This window comes from Pinus tabuliformis, chromosome 9 (assembly GCF_031772625.1).
Source record: "Pinus tabuliformis cultivar Carrire ecotype Pingquan chromosome 9, CPIR1, whole genome shotgun sequence".
Lineage (NCBI taxonomy): Eukaryota > Viridiplantae > Streptophyta > Pinopsida > Pinales > Pinaceae > Pinus > Pinus tabuliformis.
The window spans coordinates 88,198,247-88,222,277 of NC_142307.1; the positions used below are offsets into that span (position 1 = coordinate 88,198,247).

At 38.5% G+C, this 24,031-nt stretch overlaps 1 non-coding gene across 1 annotated transcript; it reads left to right on the forward strand.

Moving 5' to 3' along the window:
* Nucleotides 1-14,571: 14,571 nt before the first annotated feature.
* On the forward strand, nt 14,572-14,644 carry TRNAA-UGC (transfer RNA alanine (anticodon UGC)). Its single transcript has one exon. It is a non-coding gene; the product is annotated as a tRNA-Ala (tRNA).
* The last annotated feature ends 9,387 nt before the right edge of the window (nt 14,645-24,031 follow it).

Here is a 24,031-nt window from a genome sequence, read left to right on the forward strand (position 1 = left end):
TTTGCGCCACGATAGCTCTACTCCTTATTATCCGCAAGCCAACGGTTTGGTTGAGTCTATCAACAAAGTTCTGGTTATCATGATCCGACGAACCATTGGTATTCATCGGTCGAATTGGCACAACATGTTATTTTCAGCGCTATGGGCATACCGAACCTCAGTGAAAACTTCAACAGGGTTCACTCCTTTCCAGCTAGTTTATGGCTTGGAAGCTGTGTTACCCATTGAATGCGAAATCCCATCACTTCAAATGGCTGTCGAATTACTTCCAGCTACTTCTGAAGAGGAGAAACGTTTATTGTACTTAGCTAAATTAGATGAGACTCGACGTGACGCTACATTGGCAATCGAGACTCACGCGAAGCGAATGAAAGCTCAGTATGATAGAAATGTGACCCCTCGAAGTTTTTCGGAGGGAGACCTAGTGCTATTATATGATCAAGCTAACGATAAGCTAGGTGCTGGAAAATTCGTTCCTATGTGGCATGGACCCTACATTGTAAAGCGAAAGCTAGCAAAAGGGGCTTATGAGCTGGTTGATTTTGATGGGAACTCTTTGGGTAAACCCAAAAATGGACTTTACCTAAAGAGGTATTATGCTTAAATGGTGGGTATGGAGAAATTTTTAGTTAGGTTAGATTTTCTTTCTAGCTAGCGTGTTTGTTAGTTTAGTCAGTGTGCTTAGCTTAGAGAGTGTGTTTTTCGTCGTTATTCTGGCTTATCTTGGTTTTACTCTTGATATTGCAGATGTCGACGCCTCTCCAAACATACATTGGATTTGCTGATGGTGCTTGTCGTAGTACACGGAATATCTCTTCCGCAGCTTGGGTTATCTATTCGCCCTCTGACGAGTTAGTTTCTATGCATGGGGTAAGCCTCGGTCAAACAACGAACAACATTGCAGAATACAATGCAGTGGTTGAATTATTATCCGAATCTATTTCATTTGGAATTCGACGTTTGATAGTGAGGTTAGATTCTGAACTTGTTGTATTACAGCTTAATAGAGTTTATGCCATTAGAAATCCTGTGTTATTAAGGTTGTTTTTGAGAGTGCGTCTCTTGGAACGTGAATTTGATTACATTGAATATCAGCATATTCCAAGGTCTTTAAATACATTAGCAGATGCAATTGCTTCTCGAATGTTGGACAGACATTTACGATAATCATGCAAGTAAATTTAAAAACATTTCATCACATATGTTAAACAAGATAAGCCGGTAATAGTGATATATATATATAGATAGGAGTGTGTCAAAAATATACATCGTCTTCGATCATAGGTTGAAAAACACCTTATGATCGGCAAAAATGATAAGTACAAAAAGCCAAAATGTCATATGTGTCTACAAAAGTGACTAGTCAATCACTGGTGGTGCTCCGTATACGACACCACTACACGGGCTACCTTACACAAAAATCTCCTAAACGGTCCAGGGACTGCGACTACATAGCGCTGAAGTCTGATAGGAATATCATCTATGGTAGTCTCAGGCATATCCGCCGTCAGACGCTCTAGATCCTGCTCCAACTCAGCTAGTGACTCTGCAGCCACGTCCTGTGGGACCGGTACCGGTGCAACTGGATGTCTCCTCTCAAAAGGCCGAAGGTTGGCTGGGCGCTGTGGACCAACATCTGCATTTTAAAAATTTTTACTGTCAGTTTTGAGACGATATATATAAAAAACAAAAAAAAATACATAATTTGAAAACTTGTGAAAAATAAAGTACCTCTGTCATCCCATTGTTCTCCCTGTGGAAGAACCATGTCCGGATCATGTCGAAAATCTACTCCGGCATACGAAAAGTCCTGGATCGAAAAAACCTGGTCCTCTAACCAGTGAAAATAACTATCAGAGAATCGAACAATCGCCGCGCCCTCGTCAGGATGCCAGGCCATCACCGTAACCCATCGTATCAGCTTTGGCTCCCGAGGACCCAAGATATCAACAGTGAGTTGCTGAGGGATCAGCATCGGAACTCTCTCTAAGGCAAAGCTCACGACTAGAGGCCCATATCCAAAGGTCTTCAGTCGTCCGTTCTTTGCCCTAGTCAGTTGGCTCTTCATATTAGCCGACACAGCATCACACCAGTTGAAAATGGTGCCTTGGTAACAATCAATCGCCATCCGCATTTGGGACCTGGAAGCAATATGTAAAGCAGTTGCGCCGCAAATTCTGGTAACCGTGAAAGCTATAACTTTGAGTTCACGCAGAGAGATGTGTTTGATTTCCACGCCTTTCGCATGGTGTGCATTGGGTGTGCACCAATCTGCCCGGAGACTAGCAAGGGATTGGCCACCCGGCCTAGTCCCGGCTAGATTGAGTTGCTCGCCTCTATTCGGCAAGCCAGTGAGAAAGTATATGTCAGAGGGCTCTATCTCGAGCTGGTGCCCTCCAATGTAAAAGCATTGCTCTTGAACGTTCCATCTCTCAACCAGCCATTCCAAGAATCTTACCTGAGCCCTCATGCCAGGTATGGCCCAGTATTTATATAACCCGCATGCTTTTAGGGCATCAAGGGAAGGTTGATGTTCGATTGCAGCTTCATCAACCTCCTCGTGCTCTCTTTCTCTCCAATCCAGCATGGTAAGTGCCCTACACACGAATAAATAGGCATTAGAATTAATTTTAGGAAATTTGAATGGTTGATTTTGGAGTTTGGGGTTTCAAATTCCGCGTTTTGCGGAAGACGCACCCCGCGTTTGGAACACAGGGCGTCAGGACGCAGCTGGCCTGAAGGTGGGCTGCGTCCCCCGACCTTTTTCCTGTACAGGAAAAAGTCGGGGGACGCAGGTCACCCGAAGGGCACCTGCGTCCACCGCAGAGCGCACTTTGAAACCCAAAACCCCCCAAAAAATCAAAACTAAAACCTAAAATACAATTTTAATCGGATGAAATTGAAGAGTAGGATGTTGTAAAATACCTGGAAGAGACGGCGTTCGATTCTGACGGTCGGATTTCCGCAGCAACCACGGGAAGTTTCTTGCCAAAAGCCCTTTTTTCAACCTCAACAGTAAAATGGTAAAAATGACATGGTAAAAAGTCTTTTTATAGGTTTTTTGGATGAATTTGTTCATTTTTCACCATGAAAAGATGTTTTTCGATGTATTTTTGCCTATCTTAAACAGGTATGAGTAATGTGTTGTTTTTGTGCAGGACAAAGGGATTTAGAGGGAAAATTGTCATTTTTCACGAACCAAAATATCAGAGTCATCTTTTAAGCCCTTTTCTGACTCCTAAAAAATGAAAAGATTGCCGAGCGTTTCTTTTACACTCGTTAAAACGGAATTAAAAGACGGTCCCCTTATAGCTCTTTTCTGACCATAAAATCAGGAAAAGATTGCCGAGTTTTTGTCGTTTCAAACTCGATACGGAAATAAAACGACGTGTCCTTGATCGCTTTTTACTTTTCAGGTCAGTGGCACTAATTATGAAAGTACTCCTTGGTCGCAAGATCAAGTGGTTCCCCCAGGTATTATTTTATACTTTTTCGGGCTTGAGGGACACAAATCTACGAAAAAGTTCAACTTGGAGTCTTCTTAAGTTTTTCAGACTCTCTAAAATTGAAAAACGCCGAGTTTCTCCTATACTGGGCTCGTTAAACATTTCACAGTAAAGGACCTGTTCAATTACAAACGGGAACGAACCGCTCCTTCCTAGGGTTCGAATCAAAACTAGGATGGACTCATCCGAAGGATGAGCTTATAATCAAGCATATGTTATCCTCCTCAAGCTTGTTAAAAATAAAGAGGTACTTGCCAGAAATGGTGGGGGAAAAGAGAGAAGAATGAGCCTATTTGTTACCTTTTGTCTCAGAAGAAACTTTATTACCACTCTTGAACACGACACTTTTCATTCACCTGGGTTGGGAAATCCTTTACCTCACAGTTGATCAAACCACTTTGAAAGTCTTCAGCCGGGTTCCGGGGATTAACTTTGAGTTATTCATCACCAAGCCATCTGTCGTGTCGTTATGTCTTCAAGAGGTCTGCAAGCAAAACTTTCATCTGCAAAATACTTGTCATCCATTTGACCATCCCTGAGTCAGTCCTTACAGCAACATTTCTTCAACTTGAACAATGATTTCGTGTTGCGGGCTTGCCTGCAACAGGTCGCTTTCTATCGACATCAGCACATTATCTAGAGAGATGACTTAGAAATCGTCAGTACCTTGAAGTCTGCATGCATCAATGGCAGGTTTCTCGCCTTTGACGTCAGTTTACATCATTGACTTTCGATCGAAGGATTCCGTGAAATGTTCGACATCGACTCATGCATTCACATCTCATGGATTGTACTGGGTACTTTGAGAACCATTGACATTACTGGTGGTCTCTCTCACGCTTGTTAACAGTTTACATCATCGACTGGTAATCAAGTGGTTTCTACCATGTTCGACATCAACTCATTTATTCGCATGGCTAGAATCGTACCAATTCGGGAAGTAGAAATGAAGACCCTGGATCTAGTTTCCACCATCCAGGCTGCGAGGAGTTTTGTATTCATTATCTAAGTAGACTAATCATAAACAGATGGATGCGCCCATACTGTGTCTACAAAAGTCTATGATTATGATGTACTGAAAGATCATTCCTGTATCAGAGTAGTTAGTCTGTTAGTTAAAGTTTTAATCTGAGTATTGGAATGCCTACCTCAGTGATGATATAATCTTATACATGTATTTTGTGTTGAAAATTGCAGGTTCTGACCAGGCTCTCCACGAGATAATCCTTGAAATGATAAAGCGCTTCACCCTTCCTAGATAATACAAACCCTAATCTATTACAGGCTTCGCACTTTAGGGGGCAATCTGTTACACTAAAAAATGTCACCATGACTATTTACAGTTAGTATGGCTCAATCAACAGTCATGCTACCCTCTTAGGCAAGTCTTATGCCTCTGCTCTCCATGTCAAACTCCAAAAAGAGAGAAAGTTTTTTGTAAATGTATTTATCTCTGGGGACGCAGGTTCTCTCAACCTTACCTGCGGGGACGCAACCAATGTTCACAAAATCTGCGTCTTTGGACGCTCTGTATGTAAAGGGGCAAGTGCGTCCCCCTGTAAAGGTCAAAATGCGCGAGTTTCATCTTTAAAAAGTTACTTGTGGTCATTTCTAGAGCATTCTAGAAGGTTGTTCGACGTGTATTGAGCGCCTCCAGATGGTTCATGCACTCCTACCAAAGAGGAACTTATCCCATCAATAAGGGAGCTATCCCACCCAAAGAGAGGATTATCCCATTGATGGTGGACCTGATTAACTTCCTCTTGAGCACTATAAATACAGGCATTGGGCCAGAAGGAGGGGAGGTTGGAAGCTATACATTTCTATGGGTAGATGCTGCTGGAATTAGGACTCCCATTTAGAAGCTTGTGAGGAGAGATTGCCATCTTTGCTTGTTCTATTTGGAAGTGGGTGAGCTTTGTCAAAGTAAAGGAGAACTCTTGATGGACCCTGGGAGGGACTTGCACAACACCAAGGCTCAGGTTGTATTTGTTCCTTTTGTTACCTATTAATGAAAATGAGTCCATTCTTCTCAATAACTTGTTATTTATGAGTTGTTTCATGTACTCCTTGGTCTATGTGTTAAATATGTTTTATTCTATGAGATTATCAAGTGCTATTTAATCGTTTGATTGTTAGTGTATGCAGGTTTCAAAGTGAAGGAGGAGCTCATCCGGATCAGAGGAGCTGGACTGCTACAACAGCGTTGGATTACAGGTAGGATCTAAACACTTGATTTCCCATATAGTAAATGCATGTTTAGAGAAGGATTGCTCTTGTTTGTCTTGTTTGTCACTAGAGAGTCTTAGGCTCCTAGGGAGGTTGGTTGTGTCCGCACAATCGACTCTTTCCGCGTGACAATCGCGTCCATGGTATTGGACGCGATGGTTTTCAGTCCATGGTATTGTATGCGATGGTTTTCGGTCCACGGTATTGGATGCTTCGGCATGTATAAATATGTATTATAACATTGAAAGGAACATAATGAAAAATCAAGCTGGTAATCCCGGTTTTGGGATCCAGGGGAAAATCCGATCCACTAATATTTATCCACCAACATATCCTCCATCTTGAGTTTCCACAACTCAAAACTCTGACCATTAAATTTCTTGATCTCTATCTTTCCACTGCTCGCCATCTTCTTTCACCACCAGAATCGATCTCACAGATCTCCCACTGAACGGGGTCTACCACAGGCCCAAGCGAAACCCCTCAGCAACAAAGGCGTCCCCTTGAAGCCAATACTTCTCTGATACCAAATGTAGGTTTTAACCCCGTATAGAAATTACCTGCATATGAATTCTAAAACACAGAAAATAAACAATGCGAGATCATAACACATAAAACACATATACACAGGGATTTTCCCCTGGATCCCAAAACCGGGATTACTAGCTTGATTTTTCATTATGTTCCTTTCAATGTTATAATACATATTTATACATGCCGAAGCATCCAATACCGTGGACCGAAAACCATCGCATACAATACCATGGACTGAAAACCATCGCGTCCAATACCATGGACTGAAAACCATCACGTCCAAAAACATGTGGGAAAATCATGCACAAAACCATAGGTGGGTCCGCCCAAACTAACATAGGGTCCAAAACCAAAATTTTCCAGGGCGTTGCCCCAGACCCCATAAAGTGGGGTTACGTGTATGCCTCAGACCCCCTATGAACCCCCCCCCCCCCCCCCCACGCTACACAATTGGCGCAATGAAGGGGGGCACCGCCCCTGCTCTAACCCCCCGGTTAACTATGTGGGCTAGTCGTGGAATGAATATAACACAACTCAACAGAGGGTGTTACAGGACCATAAAATATTTGCTTGAGTTTTCACACATGAGATTCGAGATCAAAAGTCTTGAAGGATTCTGGTTTCTCAATATACACCTTCTCCTCAATAACTCCATTGAGAAATGTTGTTTTCACATCCATCTGATGGATCTTCCACCCCATCTATGCAACCAAAGAAAGGATTGATCTGATGGATGAGTACCTTTCTACAGGAGCAAAGGTCTCCTCATATTCAATCCCCTCAACCTGAGAGTACCCCTTGGAAAAAATTATGGCCTTGTACTTTTCTATGCTTTCGTCTGCTACCTACTTCACCTTGAAGATCCATCTCGAACCCACAATTGATTTGTTTGTTGGTCTTGGGAGCACTTCCAAAACACTATTCTTTATAATGGATTTGTACTCCTCCACCATTGCATCAATTCATACAGGTTTCTTTATTGCTTCCTCGAAACACAATGGTTTAGTATCTATTAGATCAGTCATTAGAGCCATGTAGCCAATGTACTGATCGGGTGACCTTCTCTGCCTGCACCGATTTGAAGGGGCACCCACATTCTCCCTCTCATCCTATACAAGTCTCTCAGCTTCTGTGGTTCTCTTCCTACCTTCTCTGGATGGTTTTGCTTGAGTGTCTGTCTCCACTCTCTTCTCCTCAACTTGTGGTCGCTCCACAACATCCTAAGCCTCCTCCTTTGGAGCTAATAGCTCCTCCTCTGGTGGGATCTAAAGCTCTCTCTCAAGAGAGCATCAAATGGCTTTTTCTTCATCAATTTTTATATCTATTCACACAATTGTCATTCTGAGGGATAGAAAATAGACACCGTAATTGTGGGGAGTTTCTGTGTAACCCACAAATACCCCCAACTCTATTGTCATCTCTAGCTTATTCCTTGATTCTTTGGAGACATGGAAATAAACAAGGGCTCCAATAATTCTTAAGTGTGACACATCTATCTTCCTCCTCTGAGAAATCCTCCTCTAGTGTGATCATGCTAAGAATCTGATGAGGACCCATGTTATGCAAATAGACCATTGTGTTGCATGCATCATCCCAAAAGTGCAAGGGTAGGCTTTGGTCATGCAACATTGCCCACGTTGCTCCAACATTGCTATGATTCTTCCTCCCAGCTACCCCATTCTATTGTGGGTTGTGGGGTGTTGTCAACTCTCGTCGAATGCTTTCTTTTGCATAGAAAATTTTAAACTCATTCAACATGTACTCGCCTCCATTATCACTCCCGAGAGCCTTGACATTCTTCTTGTTTCTTTCTCCATCATTGCTTTGAACTCTAAGAAATTGGAGAAAGTATCATCCTTCTTCCGCATGAAGAAGATCCAACACTTATGCGAGAAGTCATCAATAAAGATGACAAAATATTTGTGCCTGATAGTGGAGGCTATCGAGAAAGGTCCACAAACATCAAAGTGGATCCTTTCAAGGAATGCATGTGCTCTGTTGTCTCAATCATTGAAAATGACTTTTGTGTACTTCTCCAAGGTATACCCTTTGCATGTATCCTGCTGCTCTAATTCTCCTTTGGGGGAGGCCTATGGTAATATGCTAGATGATATTCAAAGCTCCATGATGCAAATGGCCAAGTCTTCTATGTCAAAGTTCCATGGCTTCACGACTCCTCACCTTCTCTACCTTTGTGCTCAATGAAGCACAATCGTCCACATCTAGGTTATAGAGGTTTTGCACACGAATCCTGATCTTCTTCACTTGTCACGTGGCTACGTGTCTCAGGAATGCCTTTCCTTTGTTGAATATCACATCATAACCATGGTCTTCCAAAACTGCAACGAAGATAAGATTCTTCTTTAGACCCAAAACAAACATCACATCCTTGAGTCTGAGAGGGGAGCCTGACTCCCTCTGAAAGGTGACTATACCAATCCCGGTCATGTTGTACCTTCCATAATCTCCCATATCGATGTGCATCTAGAGATCTTTCTCCTCCAAATCATTGAACAAATATCTATTCCCATTCACATGGAACGAGGCATCATTGTCCAGGTACCACATGCTTCCCATCACTGTGTTGGCCATGCATGCAATGAGAGCAAAGTCAAGCTCGAACTGTGAAGCCAAATCTTCACATGTTTCTCCTCCTGAGGTCTTATTTCTTGTCTTATTGTGTGAACACTTCATGGCATAGTGCTTGAATTCATGACAGTGAAAGCACTTCATTATGGACAAGTCTTTCTTATTTCCCCCTTGACTAGATTCTGCTTTGGATTGGGATTTCTTCCCTTTCCCTTTCTTTGCCTTTCTAGCCAAGGAATAGTTCTTCTCATCCTTTCCCTTGGATGAAGTCCCATATCTAGTATTTCGCCTTATTTCCTCCTCTACTAGGTGAGACCATAAGCACTCCCAACTTGGTAGTTTCTCCCTGCCATTTACCGAATCTTGATAGCTATGCCAACTCTTGGGAAGGCCCAAAAGGGCCAAAGGTACCAAGTATTCTTCAGGTAAATTAATGCCGACCTTGATAAGTTCATCATGACACTGTGTAAACTTTCTCAGATACTGCAGAATTGTGTCATTCTTCTACATCTTGATTTTTCGAAGTTTGTCCTTGAGTGCCAGCTTCATGTGGTCCTTGTTATTCTCAAACAATTATGTAAATTCTTTCCACATCGCAAATGAAGTCTCTTTTTTGTGGAGATTCAAGACAATATAATCTCGTACTCCCTTCAATATGATTCTCCTCATTTTGGCCACATCTTTCTTCCATTGAGCAAGATTAAATGGTAGTCTTCCTGGGACTTTAAATTGTCCATTGATTGGGTTAACAAGGAATGCATTTTTGAGATTCTTGAGCTTCACAATTGGATGAACAGGATCAGATCACTGATCAGGTCATTCTCAAGGATATTTTTCTTCCATATATATCATGAACAAAATCAGATAGTGGATCATCTTTCAAAAGAAGCTTCTCTTCTATTCCAGGTGTGATCGAGCATTTTTTATATGAAAATGATTTGTTCTTACTCTCATGTCATATACAGATATAAGGGTTCCATTATTAGTCTATCATTTTGGTATATGTATATCTCTCTCTTTTTTTAAGAGTATAGAGTAAGTACTTTAGTGATATGCAATTATATGTTTATGCTTTTTAAAGTTATGGAAAGTGATAGGAATAGGTATACAGTTAGAGATTAACATAAATATATGTGGGTAAGATGTAGTATTTTTGTCTGGAAATGTTAGTGACGTAGTTGGAATAGCTTAAAACATATGTAGTAAGTTATTTTTTCCTTTTGGAAAAAGAAAGGTACATCAAGGAGTTGAAGCTACGGGTCAATGAATTGAATAGGGATCTCGTAGAGATGGAGGTCAATAAAGGGGAAAACCTTAGTGGAGAAGCCAATTTGGATATGGATTCAGAACCCATGCTGCCCACGGTAAGCATTGGTCACAATGAACTTCTCTATTTCATTTTTTAGACTGAACCTTTGATCTGAAAACAAAATTGTTGAACACCTAGTGACCATGGCGAACGAAGAGAGGACGAGGGGGCCATAGATCCATGTTGCCTGCCAGAAATGGCCCCACTTTCTTGTCACGATCCTGGAGGCTGTGGAAGTGTTAGGCCTCAATGTGTTGTAAGCTCATGTCTCCTGCAAAGATTACTTCATGAATGATGCATTGGGCAGAGAGGTGATAATATTAGTACTTATTTTCTCTGTGCACAAAATCATAAATCTAAAACTAATCTGAAATGCTTTGAAAGTTGAGGAGACTTGAACTTGGTATTTATGAACGAATGCCTTGCAAGACAAGCAAGGCAACACTATGGATCCCAATCTTGTGAAGGCGACACTTCTGCAAGTAATTGACAAGATGAACCCACAAAACGGAGATTGCTCTCCCAACATCGATGTCACTAAGTAAGGAAGAAGTTTGTAATAGTCTTACTAAAAAATGTAGATGGGGAGGTTTTGTTGTAGCTCCAATACCAATTGTTGTAGATCTAACCCAGAAATATTATAGATCTGATATCAAAACATAAGATAATGCAAAGAAACCCAGAAATAATATGAAATGATTCTTTATTGTCAAAACCCTTAAGGTAGGGCAACACCATACATTCACTCCTTAAGGAAGGAGAGCACTCCACAAGCCATATGCCTGTTCATACAATAATACTTCTCTTCATCTTCATATCTCTCCATGTGGAGTCTCTAGCCTCTATATAGGCCTCATACATACAATACCATGGGTCATTACCATGGTTCCATCATACCATCAACTAATACCATGGGCCCATTACATTATTATTAACTACTTGTGGTCCCTTACATGACATGGGTTAACCACCTTATTTATTACTATGGCCCATCCCATTATTACATTATTACCTTGGGTACCTCCCTTGGTACCCCATATTACCCCCTCTAGGTATATAACATTCCACCCCCCTAAGCATGTTTCGTCCCCGAAACATGGGAAAAACACAAATAATAAGATCTACTCAAAAGAGTAGTCCACTGATACCATGCACGTGCATCTAGCCATCCAAGAGAAAGGTGAACCCTCGATCTCGCTGGTGCCTCGCTCGCTTGAGATGGAAGTTGACCGTGGCAGCTCTTCTGTGTTGATGTGTAGTAGGTGGATCGTCTCTCCTTTCTATCCATCATGTGACTACTTGGTTTCCATGATGGTTGTCTTGCGGGGTGATGTGGGTGATGATATGTTGAAGTTTTAACCCACGATGGCTTTTGCTTGACTTCACCCTGTTGTGGTGTCTTCTTTTTCAATATGACTTCAACCACTGAGCCCTCCTCTGATGTATCATCACCTGTAACCTTTTCTTCTGCAGCCTCTATTTGTGTTTGATTGTCGATCATCAAAGGCTCATCATCTGATATGTCAGTCCCTTGAACATCTTCTGCTTCAGCCTCCATGTGCTCTACCTATTTATAGATGGAAATATCCTGTAATGTAATTTTCTTCTTTTTATACCATAGCTTCAAGAATTTCTTCTGTACATTAATATTGATGGTACCCACTGATTCCATCCAAGGGTACCCCAAAACAACATCCATGTTATCCATCTCTGAAGCATAAAATCATGCAACACATATTTATCCATAGAAATCTTCAAATCCTTGTACACTTGAACATCCTCATGATCCACCTGTGTATGTTCAATTTGTTTTGCTGGGACTTGCAATTTTTTTGCCAATTTAACACTGATAAAATTATGTTTACCACTAGGATTGATAGAAACAATGATCTTCTCTTTTTGAATCAATCCATGAACCTGCAATAATGAGACACCAGTAGAAGATAACCCCTTACGTGGCTCATTCTCCTTTTTTCTAGCACGAGACCATTTGTCTAAAAAGACTTTTTCAAATTCTGCATCTGAGAGTTTGATCAACTGTTTGTCATAAAGTGAGAAATACCATTTGTAAGCCTCATCTTTGAAACCAAACCACACTGAATCCCTCCAATGTTTTGCCCATGCGGACTTTTTGTATTTTATGTATTCTTCAATAGTAGGACCATCATCTTTTCCTATAAAATATAGAGTCGCCATGAAGAAAAAATTCACTTACTTGGAGAAAATTTGTACTTGTCACAGTTTCTTCAATATTGCTCAGAATCTCTATTATAACCTGTTTTTGGAAATGGAACAACCATTCTGCATCTGCCCATGTGATAGAAATCCTGATTCAGACACTGGAATTACAGATCTGCGCTGCTACTTTCCCGTCGTCACCCAAAATTTCTAAAAAAGGAGCTGATTTTAAATCAGCGATATCTCCCTCATCCGGACTCCGATTCGACTGATTTGTTTTTTGAAGTTGGGTATTTTTTCTCAAAGAATCCAGATCTACAATTAGATTTTGCAGATCTTGTACCAGGACGTCTAGATCTGCGCTGCAAAATCGCTGCCCTGAAAATTTTCTGCAACCCCACTGATTTTTAGATCAGTGATATCTCCTTCATCCGGACTCCGATTCAACTGATTTTTTTTTTGAATTCAACTATTTTTGCACAAAGAATCCAGATCTGTAATTATATTTTACAGATCTTGCACCAAAATGTACAGATCTGACCTGCAAAGTCGCCGCCCCCGAAACCCTGCAAAAAAAAATAAATAAATTAAAAAAAATAAAAAAAAAAATTCTCCACTGTTTGCCCAAGAAAGTGCTCTGATACCAATTGTTGTGGCTCTGATACCAATTGTTGTGGCTCTGATACCAATTGTTGTAGCTTCGATACCAATTGTTGTAAATCTAACCCAGAAATATTATAGATCTGATATCAAAACATAAGATAATGCAAAGAAACCCAGAAATAATATGAAATGATTCTTTATTGTCAAAACCCTTAAGGTAGGGCAACACCATACATTCACTCCTTAAGGAAGGAGAGCACTCCACAAGCCATATGCATGTTCATACAATAATACTTCTCTTCATTTTCATATCTCTCCATGTGGAGTCTCTAGCCTCTATATAGGCCTCATACATACAATACCATGGGTCATTACCATGGTTCCCTCATACCATCAACTAATACCATGGGCCCATTACATTATTATTAACTACTTGTGGTCCCTTACATGACATGGGTTAACCACCTTATTTATTACTATGGCCCATCCCATTATTACATTATTACCTTGGGTACCTCCTTTGGTACCCCATATTACCCCCTCTAGGTATATAACAGGTTTGGTCTTATAGGTTTTATAATCCAATCTCGGGCAAGACTATGTACGCTTGAGAGTTGTTCCAGAAGCTTTCTCTCCCAACATCGATGTCACTGAGTAAGGAAGAAGTCTGCAATAGTCCCACTGACGAATATAGGTGGGGAGGTTTGGTCCTACAGGATTCATAATCCAATCTCAGTAGGTATGTACACTTGAGAGTTGTTCCAAAAGCTTGCTCTCCCAACATCGATGTCACTGAGTAAGGAAGAAGTCTGCAATAGTCTCGCTAATGGATGTGGGTTTGGAGGTTTGGTTCTACAACTTTCATAGTTACTATGTAAGTTTGAGAGTTGTTCCAAAAGCAATTTCATCAAGTGAAAAAGAAAGTGTTTTCTTACCCAGTAGGTATAGGATCGTCCTAACGAGGAGACATGCTAAAAAAATCCAATCAATTTAGGGCTCATGTGGCCTAGCCTAGGTGAGATCCCCTAGTGACTTTGACCAATTAGATACCTCAGGTCAACGCGGGTCAAACCATAGGAAAAATCTAAAAAATCACAAACAACTTAACAAACAAACAGACACTTTTATTTTAGACCTCTTTCATTCATTTTTAAATTAAAAAATATAAAATATTTTAAATTATTAACGTAAATATATCCGTACACTTCGCTTAAGTGAGAGATTTACTTTTTCAATATTATATCGTTACAAAATTAATTCACTCTCACAAATTGGATTAAAAACCCGCAGCCAGGAAAGGATTTCTTAATTTAAAAGAACCACATGACCCGGACTTTCTATTTTTCTTCACGGTAACATATTATTATTCGCTGCAGGCTGCCATGAGTAACACGGACTCAAGTAATCGGCGTGCCGCTATTATTAATGTTTGCACCTACCTCCGTACGTTTATTTGCGCTATGATTTTCAAGTTTTGACCTAATATTACAAGTAGGTTCAGAATTTCAAATTTATCTTGGAAATTCTCTCTATGTAAAATATTTGGAGTTCCGCGTGAATTTCCGATCGGAATTCAGCGAAAAAAAAAATGTTCAAGTTTTGGTTTTGTTAAAGATTTTCAGTGGGGATGTAGCTCAAACGGTAGAGCGCTCGCTTTGCATGCGAGAGGTACGGGGTTCGATACCCCGCATCTCCATAAATCATCTATTTATTCCGTGTAATACGAATAGTCGTCTTCTCGGTGCGCATGCACCCTAATTTGTCTGTATCGCTCTGAGTACATGACTAAGGCAGCAAACAGAAGCTTAAAATTTTACGATCCACGCTCATAGCTCAGTTGGGGTCGCGTGTTCGATCCACGCTCACCGCATTTTCTTGTCATTAAGGAATCTGAAATCGTTTTTTGTCTGTGCCCACCGTGGATACAGAGTGTTTGAACAAGGTAAATAAAAGTGAAGCCTCGTCATTTTCCGGGCTCAGTTTCACTCAATTTAAAAAAAAATTACAACATATGGTACACTAATTTTGATCTGCTTTTATTTTATGATGGCCAAATATTGTTTCTAATCTAACTGATATCGATTGTGGTGGGTTTCAACGTCTTTGACGGGTTTAAATTGTGGCCAAATACAGTTTCTAAACTAACTGATACCGACTCTGGTGGGTTTCAATTTCTTTGATGGGCTTAGACTATCACTGCATGGAGGCGCTGATTTATGAATGATGAATTTACTTATATGAAAGTAACACAACATACAAATATATATTCACTGTTACGTTTATACATTATGTTTTACTTGCTCAACCATAGAGCCTAATTTCAAGATCATCGATAGAATGGAACCTGTGATCTCTCAAATAACAGAGGTGTTTTAACAACTGGGACTTGACCGACTGAGTCTCGACCAACTAAACTAACCCCTTGAAGCTACAATTATAATGTTATTTATATAAATAAAATTTCATTAATTATGATTTAAGTTTAATTATTTGTAAATTTTAAATTAGATATTATTAACATGGCCTCCATCTCTTTTGTAGAATGGTGATATGCCTTAATTAATTATTCATTCAAGCATTTAAATTTGACCACAACTTTAATAATATATAAGTTGAGATATGGGTCAAAGCATGGAGTTGGGTTACACTTTTTGGCGAAATAAGGGCATGTTTTATTGAAAAATAAATGCTCGATTGAGTTGTTGAGGTGCTTAAAAATAGCTCAAGAGTTATGACTCGATCGAGAGTTATGGCTCGACTCAATCAAGTTGCACGATCCACCGTTAGTGTCATTAATAAAAACTTGGTAAGGCCACTAGCAAGTTAACTTTTTAATGGCTCAATTGATCCTTTGAGCTCGATTGAGCCATTGGTTAACCATATATGTAGTTTGATTGAGCATTAAAGAATCGAGTTGTATGATCCACCATTAGTGTCATTAATAAAAACTCAGTAAGGTTGTTAACACGTTAACTTTTTCATGGCTCAATTAGGCATTTGAGCTCGATTGATCCATTGGTTAAACATATATGTAGTTTGATCGAGTGTTTCTTTAACGCTCGATGGAGCAATTTGAATTTTGAATTTAAGTGCTCGAACGAGTGTTAGCATTTAAAGTGCTCGATCGATCTCTTGAAGTCCTAAAAATTGCAATTTCAACACCTCTTCTGCAGATTTATCTGCAACCCCATTTTGTACCCTATCGGATTTAGGGCAGAAATTTTCCTTAAGTGGCAGAGTTGATCACATTGGATTCGTGAAAGAATCATCTATCCAATGGCATATGAATTTGACACTTTTGAATTCATATGATATTTTTCATATAATTTCTTTTAAACATAACACTTGAATTTTTTTTGGACAGTTCAAAGGGGCTGAATAAAAAATCAATAACATAAAATATACATAACTAAAAAATTTCAAAAAATACCACTATATTAGTTAATGAGTCTTCTTCAAAAGGTTAAAGAGTTGAAAAAATGCTTACGAGAACACATGTGTCTCCAAAAAGCAATTGAAATATTACTTTGCCAACTTCGAAAAATAATAAAAAATATAGTTTTGCATTAAAAAATCAAATTTTTTAATATTAAAAACTTAGTTCTCTTAGCGTAGATCATGCTCATATATATATATATATATATATATATATATATATATATTAAATTACACTTTTTAGACTAAGTTATGCTACGTGAACACACACATATCTCTTAATTTTGTGAAAATTTGCAAGGACATATATTGCATTTAATGGGAAATTGAAAGATCATAGGACACTAAAAATTTTAGCAAAAATATCAGTAGGACAACAACATAATTCTCCACATATTGTCCTTTTACTCTAAATCAAAATTCGTACTTCTTATATGAATATTGAGGGGTGCAATTCGATCAAAGAGGAAAAATTTGAAATTTCATCGCTACATTTGGCTCGAAAGTGTAACACATCTTCATGCTTTCACCCATATTAACAATTGCATATGATACTAAGAGAGCTCCAGAAAGAAGAAACAATATTTTAAGAAAATGTTGATTCGAGTAGTACATAATGGACAAGATGAGGGTCATTAGTTACATTTTTCGCAGAAATGAATCGATTTAAACCCAACTAAAAAATTTCAACATGTTCTATCATCAAAACACCTATCTATTCTTATTTCATGTTGACATTATTGAACACTTAGGACTTTAATCCCAAACAAAAAATACCACTACCACATATGTCTCTTATAGATTTCATACACAACTCACAAAATTGAAATATTAATCTCACATTATAAACATGCATGGGACCAATGTGATAAAGAGAGAGGGATTCAATACATTGTGTTGCAGTGAACATTGAACTTATCATGAATATACACATGACTAATCTAAAGGTTGTTCACTATGTTCTCTTTAATGCTTGCATTTAGACAATAGTGTTCAAGCCATTAACCAAATTATATTCTTCTCAACATTAACACCTAAATAAATTTTAGCCAAGGGAAATGCACTTTACAAGAGCTTGGGTGAAAAAGGTACTAGAAAGGGAGGTATTTGGGTTCTCGTATATGCACTTAGGTAATGATGAATGGATCAACTGTGTTATGGGTCTTCTCTTATCTTTGAGAAAACTAACGTCTTTGGCAAAAAGGAGCCTTTGGCTAAGGTGGAAATAATGGAAAATTATAAGGTGAGAAGAGTTACTCATTTGTCATTTAAGCTAATTTAAGCCCATAATAGACATCAACCCTCCCCTTATGCCTTCATAGGTGGGGGATCCAAAGTCCATTGAAATATCTAAGAAAGGTGGTGAAAGATTGGTTAACTCCATTGCTTTAGCTTTGATAATATCTTAAGGTGGTTGAACTAGCTAGGATTATGATAGGAAGAATTAAGAGGAGGTGGAACTCGAGTGTGTAAAATTGTTACGTGAAGGCATGAAATTGATTTTAGATTAGAATATGATTACAAAACAGATTCAACTATATTAGGTGATGAAATTGGTAGGCAAGTTCTATGGTAGAATTTTTTTTGGAAAGTTGATTAGCATGTGTATGAGAAGGTATGGAAAGAACAACTTCTTGATGATCTTATTTCCATTTACTGGAAAGGGATAGATTACCTTGAGTCTTTTAATGTCAAAGAGACAAAGACAACATGCTAGCAAGGAAATGGTATTTCAACAACACTATTTTATTCCTCAAAAACTGACTCCCCTATGTTGGCATATAAAAAATTTGGGTGAAGTTCCATTATCTTTCTTTGGAGTTGTAGACACAAAGGATCTTAACCTTGATAGGAAATAGGTTGGTTAGGATGTTAAATATGATTGAGAAAACAAGCTCCTTGTACAAGATTTTTTTCGCTAAAATTTGTGTGGAAATGAACTTGGGATGTGGGCTACCTAAAGGAACATATATATGGGTTGGAAAATGAGCTACCTAGAAGAACTTATATATAGCTTGGGAGATAGGCTACTAGAAGGAACTTATATATAGGTTAGGTAAGATGTTGAATATGAATGAGAAAGAAAGATCTTTAGACAATATCCCTTTAGCTAAGATTTGTGTCGAAATGAACTTGGGAGATGGGCCACATGAAGGAACTTATATATGTTTGAATTTGTAACAACCTTGTGTTAAAGTTCCATGTAAATAAATAATGTATGGACATTATAAAAGAAAAAAATCAAACCAAGGTCATGAGACACATTACAAGCAGAATTAGGGGAAAAACATTACTTCGGGATCGACTTGTGTTTAATTATTTATTGGCTATGGAAATTGGCATTGACAACTTAGAGGCAAAAGACAATAAATGAAAAATTATTTATTATAGGCTACCAAGGAAATGTGGCAAAGTGCAAAAGAAATAAAGGAAAATGAAAGAAATTCCACTTTAGCAAGTGGGGAAGATGAAGAGTTAAGAAAATGATAAAAATAGTGAAAGAATATGCATGCAAAGGAAAATGAAGAAAAAGGAAAGGAAAAAGAAAAAAGAGAGAGAAAACACTTTAACACTCTCTTGGAGAAAGTGAGAAAAAAGAGAGATCACACCAAAGAACTTGGAGACAAGCAAAGAAAGCAAGCAACACAAGAGAAAAAGCACTCATTAGGAGCATTTTTGTAGGTAATAGTGTGCATGTTTGATTATCTTGTTGGGATATTTAAAAAAAAAAAAAAGATGTTGATTTTTATTAATAGGAAATGAAAACCAGTACATATTGTTCATAGTTATTCATCATTCTAGTCTATCATATGATAGGGATAGTGAAAAAGTTCATAGCATCCAAGTTGAAATTGTATGTCTCAATGCTAACCACACAAAAGCACTTCCAATATAGTAGTAAAAAGAAAAACATAAATCATATACTATGTCTAACATGCGGTGATAAAAAGAGAGCAAAAACTAATAGTAACAACCATGGATCAAATTGCAAGAGGATTCAAAATCCAGAAGTGGTGCATGTATTGATCTACATGTAATTTTTGCTATCATTAGCATGGAGATTTGTCTATTGGAAAAAGTTTACTCAAACTAGTTCAGATTCAATTCTCATCACATTCAGTGTGATACTAGTGGAAGTTTAGTATAACTAACCCAAATTCAGTACGATTGTCATCATATTCAATAAGATAAAAACATAAATCATATACCATGTCTAACATGCAGTGATAAAAAGACAACAAAAACTAATAGTAACAACCATGGATTAAACTGCCAGAGGATTCAAAATCCAGAAGTGTGTATGTATTGATCTACATGTAATTTTTTCTATCATTAGCATGGAGATTTGTCTATTGGAAAAAGTTTACTTAAACTAGTATAGACTCAATTCTCATCACATTCAGTATGATACTAGTGGAAGTTTAGTATAACTAACCCAAATTCAGTACAATTGTCATCATATTCAATAATATTTTCATTACCTTACCCCATCTGGTCCAGATATAAGACACTATCTGATAAAAAGGGCACCCATCGTTTTTTATACCAAGGTTCTATATGCGGAAGCTAAAAAAAGAACTGTAATGTAATATAGTGTCACTGACCTATCTAGTGGCTGTCAGATTTCTTTTTCTCCTTTCTATTCTGGACATTGCTATGGTGTTTATATGTCATCTAATGCAGTAAAGCTTAGATTTGGCTTATGAATTTTGTGAATGTTGAACAATATCTATGATTTTTTGAGACAAAATTCAATCTATCAGGCTTATTTTTTGAGTTTTTTGATGCTCAATCCCTCCTTATTTAAGTGATAATTTGCTGTATTTTCTTGGGCTGTGTGGTATTGTGGGCAAATTCAATCAATTTTTTTTGAAAACTTTAAGATGAAAGCTTAAAGGCAGTCACATCAAGTTGGGAACCCTATAAGGAGTACATTATTAGTCCCTGCCATCTAGCAATGGCATGGGACTATTGTAATTGAAATTTCAAACTTAGTATTAGTTAAATTGTTTTTAGGCAAAGCTTTTAGTTCGACACTGCATATTTTACACTGCATTCTATTTCGCAGTCTTATTTGGCCTCTTCCTGAGGCGGGGAGGCAAAACCATATCATATATTTATCTGTTTGTTTGACATTTTGAAACTGGTTGCTTGGCATTTTGAAACTGGTGAACTAATGTAAGCATATATATTTATCTGTTTGTTTGACATTTTGAAACTGGTTGCTTGGCATTTTGAAACTGGTGAACTAATGTAAGCATTAGTCGATAACATATTTCACAGTCTTATTTGGCCTCTTCCCGAGGCAGGGAGGCAAAACCATATCATATATTTATCTATTTGTTCGGCATTTTGAAACTAGTTGCTTGGCATTTTGAAACTGGTGAACTAATGTAAGCATTAGTCGATAACATTAAATGATAACTCATAAACAACCCTATAACATTAAATGCTAGCTCATAAACAACTACTACTGGCATATTAGTATAATTTGAAATTCACATTACAATTTGGAGACAGGTCATCCTTGCCGTGTCAAACCATGCCTACCATGTCGTGTCAAAACTGCCCTGCTATGTCAAAATTGTAGTTTGCATGAAAGTAACCGACTTTACTTGCTTGCCTTAAAATGAAAGCAAAGCATTTATTAAGGAAAAAATGAAACCAAATCATCTCCCATACAAAGACGCAATACAAAGACATAATGAGTTTGGTTAGAAGGTGAAAAATGAACATTCTTGGGTTCTCTCCGACTTGTGCCTCTGCGAAATCTGGAACATGAGCAAGAACATGTGCCTCTGCAAGTGGAACATGAGCAACAACCTGTTTGACCTTTGCCTCTGCGAGTTCTGGAACGCCTCTCTTGTTTCTCCTCTCTATAGCAACGTATTATGGTTCTTTTGTTCGACCTGTGCCTTTGTGAAATCTAGAACATGAGCAAGAACCTGTGCCTCTACGAGTGGAACATGAGCAAGAACCTAACACCCAGCTATTAGCAAAGCTATGTATGCATATTGACAGTATAAAGGAGCATAAACCAACCACTGATATAACCACTGAAGATACACATAATTGCATATAAGCCATAGAGAAGGGAGGAGCTTAACGCAAGAGCGGACCATCAACATGAACATAGAGAGCTAATTAGAATAGGAATTAGCCGCAACAGATAGGGAGAAACAACACAGAAGGGAAGGAATGGGTGATTCAAGTGATTTTGTTTATCCAACCGTTGTTTCTTATGATTCAATTGCATATCCTCTAGTTGGTTTAAACTTTAGCAGATTCCAACAATTTCCATAAATTTACAAATTTATTTGCAAATTTTCATTCAATTTTCACTCTATAGCTTAGCTAATGCAAATTTGATTTGATTGTTTTCAATGAAAACAAAAACTAAAAAAACAAACATGAAGCTAACTGTTGGTTTTCTTTTTAAGCAATCCGCTTCAACCGGGAACAACTGGGTATAGTACTAGGATAAGATATTTACCTCTATTAATGAAGCTTTCACATCATTTAAGGAAGCAAACCAGCTCTCGATTAATCATGTGATGACTGTTGTATGGCATCTTATCCACCTGAATATGACCCATCCTACAGAAATGACTTATTTGGCTTGGCCATAATCCACTTCCCCTTTCAACCCGCTAAGGTTTCGAAACTATAATCAATTTTCTTTTTGCATTCAATATCTGAGATTGGCTGGTAAAATAACCGATCCATCCTGAACCAGGGTTAGACTAGTTCCTCCCATCCATTAGCTGAATGCACGGTCTAAAGTCTGAGGGCACTGGACTAGAGCACGATGGAAAGAACAGGGCAAGCCAGCCATCCTCATAAGAATCAGTGGTCATTGAAAACACTGCTGCACAGGCATATGAGACCATCTCAGCTAGAGTCTCCTTTATACAAACCTCTCGAGATAACATTGTTCAGATGATGAAGACTCTGGAAGAGACAACATTGTTTTGATGATAAAGACTCTGGAAGAGAACGAGGCTAATATCAAAGCTTTGGAACATGCTAATCAAGATTTGAGGAACAAATGTGATGTTGCATCTGCTAGAGCCCAAGACTTGCTCGCTTTAAAAAACTGCGCATTGAAATCAGTTAAGGAGCTCCACACAACTCATAATGAATTGTATTGAACTATACGCTCATGCAAATGAGCTATGGAGAAGCTTCATCATTGTTGTCTTATCTCTTTTTATCAAAGGCTTATGATCATATTTATTTAAGACTGCATGTTCAGAGAACACGTGGTTCAGTAAATAAACACGTGGTATCTAACGTTCAGGTGGTCCTTTCAACAAGATTAACAGTGGAAGTGATGTATGCAATTGAAAACCAGGGTGGTGGAAGCGATGTCTGCAATTGAAAACTCGAGTGCAAACCCAATTCCAAACGCATAACCTTCCATCTGGATTGAGTATGGCTCCTCTTTTGGATGACTGTCTGAATAGGTGGCATTGGTCCATGAGGTTTTGGATGTGAACCTACAACTGTCTCTGCACGAAGCCAAGTTGGTTACTTACCTAACAAATCTCGATAGCTATATTATATAATCTTAGCTATATTCACATATGAGCCATAACATAGAGTGACTCGAGAAATCCCATCCACCATTTCAATTCTTGGTGTAATAATGACCTGCTGGCAGCCCATCTTTGGTATAGAATATATTCGTTGCTTCGTTACAACACCCACTCGTACTCAGAGATTAAAGCCTTAGGGTAGTTCCCCCACATTCGCTTTATATGTACCCATGTAGGATCAACTTTTTATGCCAAAGTATATAGATGACTTGTGACATTGGGACTCGTATCTATATTATACCCTCATTGGATTTATGGGATGGGAAAACTACTCTTTGTTTTGTTGGGGCCGAGCTAATATGAAACTAGTATATATGCATACCGCGTTCTATCCTTACACATAACAATCTCTCATTATGCTACACTAGCTATAGGATAATTAGCGTAGGAGCAACTATAAGGAGCGATAGGGTTTCTTGTAAGCGGGTAGGCCAGTAATACTTGACCTAATAAGAATGATAGGGCTTAACCATATATGCGTAGAAGAATTAGGTGGGATGAATATGCTAGAATTAGACAGGGCTCTAATTATATAGGAGTTCGTTCGCCCGACTTATTAGTGCCATGATGTGATCTCTTCGTTCTGCTGGGTAAATCTATCAACTCTCCCGGGCGGTTCACTCTTTGATGAATTTCCAACGAACAATTCACTCATATTTCGCGGCATAGGAGGGCTAAAAACCACTAGGCAGATTACCATTATGAATTTTTGCCATCAATCAGCGCCTGTCAAACACGAATCATAACTGTATCATAAGCCTATTTATATTGATAGGGTGCAACATACATCATGATCGGGAGGGGATGATATGAAAATAGTCGTGCTTTCCTCGGCATGGTGCAGCGGCTTGGTCTGCTATAATGATGGCTTACTCAAACTCTGAACTAACAGGTGCGTGCTGCTCCCAGAATCTTCAAGATGCCTTCTTATGCTGAAAAAAACATCTCAGACATATGGACTTATAAAAACATTGGATTTCTCTTATTGTGTCCATCTGCTACTCGGGAATACTACTACTGAATTTTCCAATATCACCCTGTATATGAAG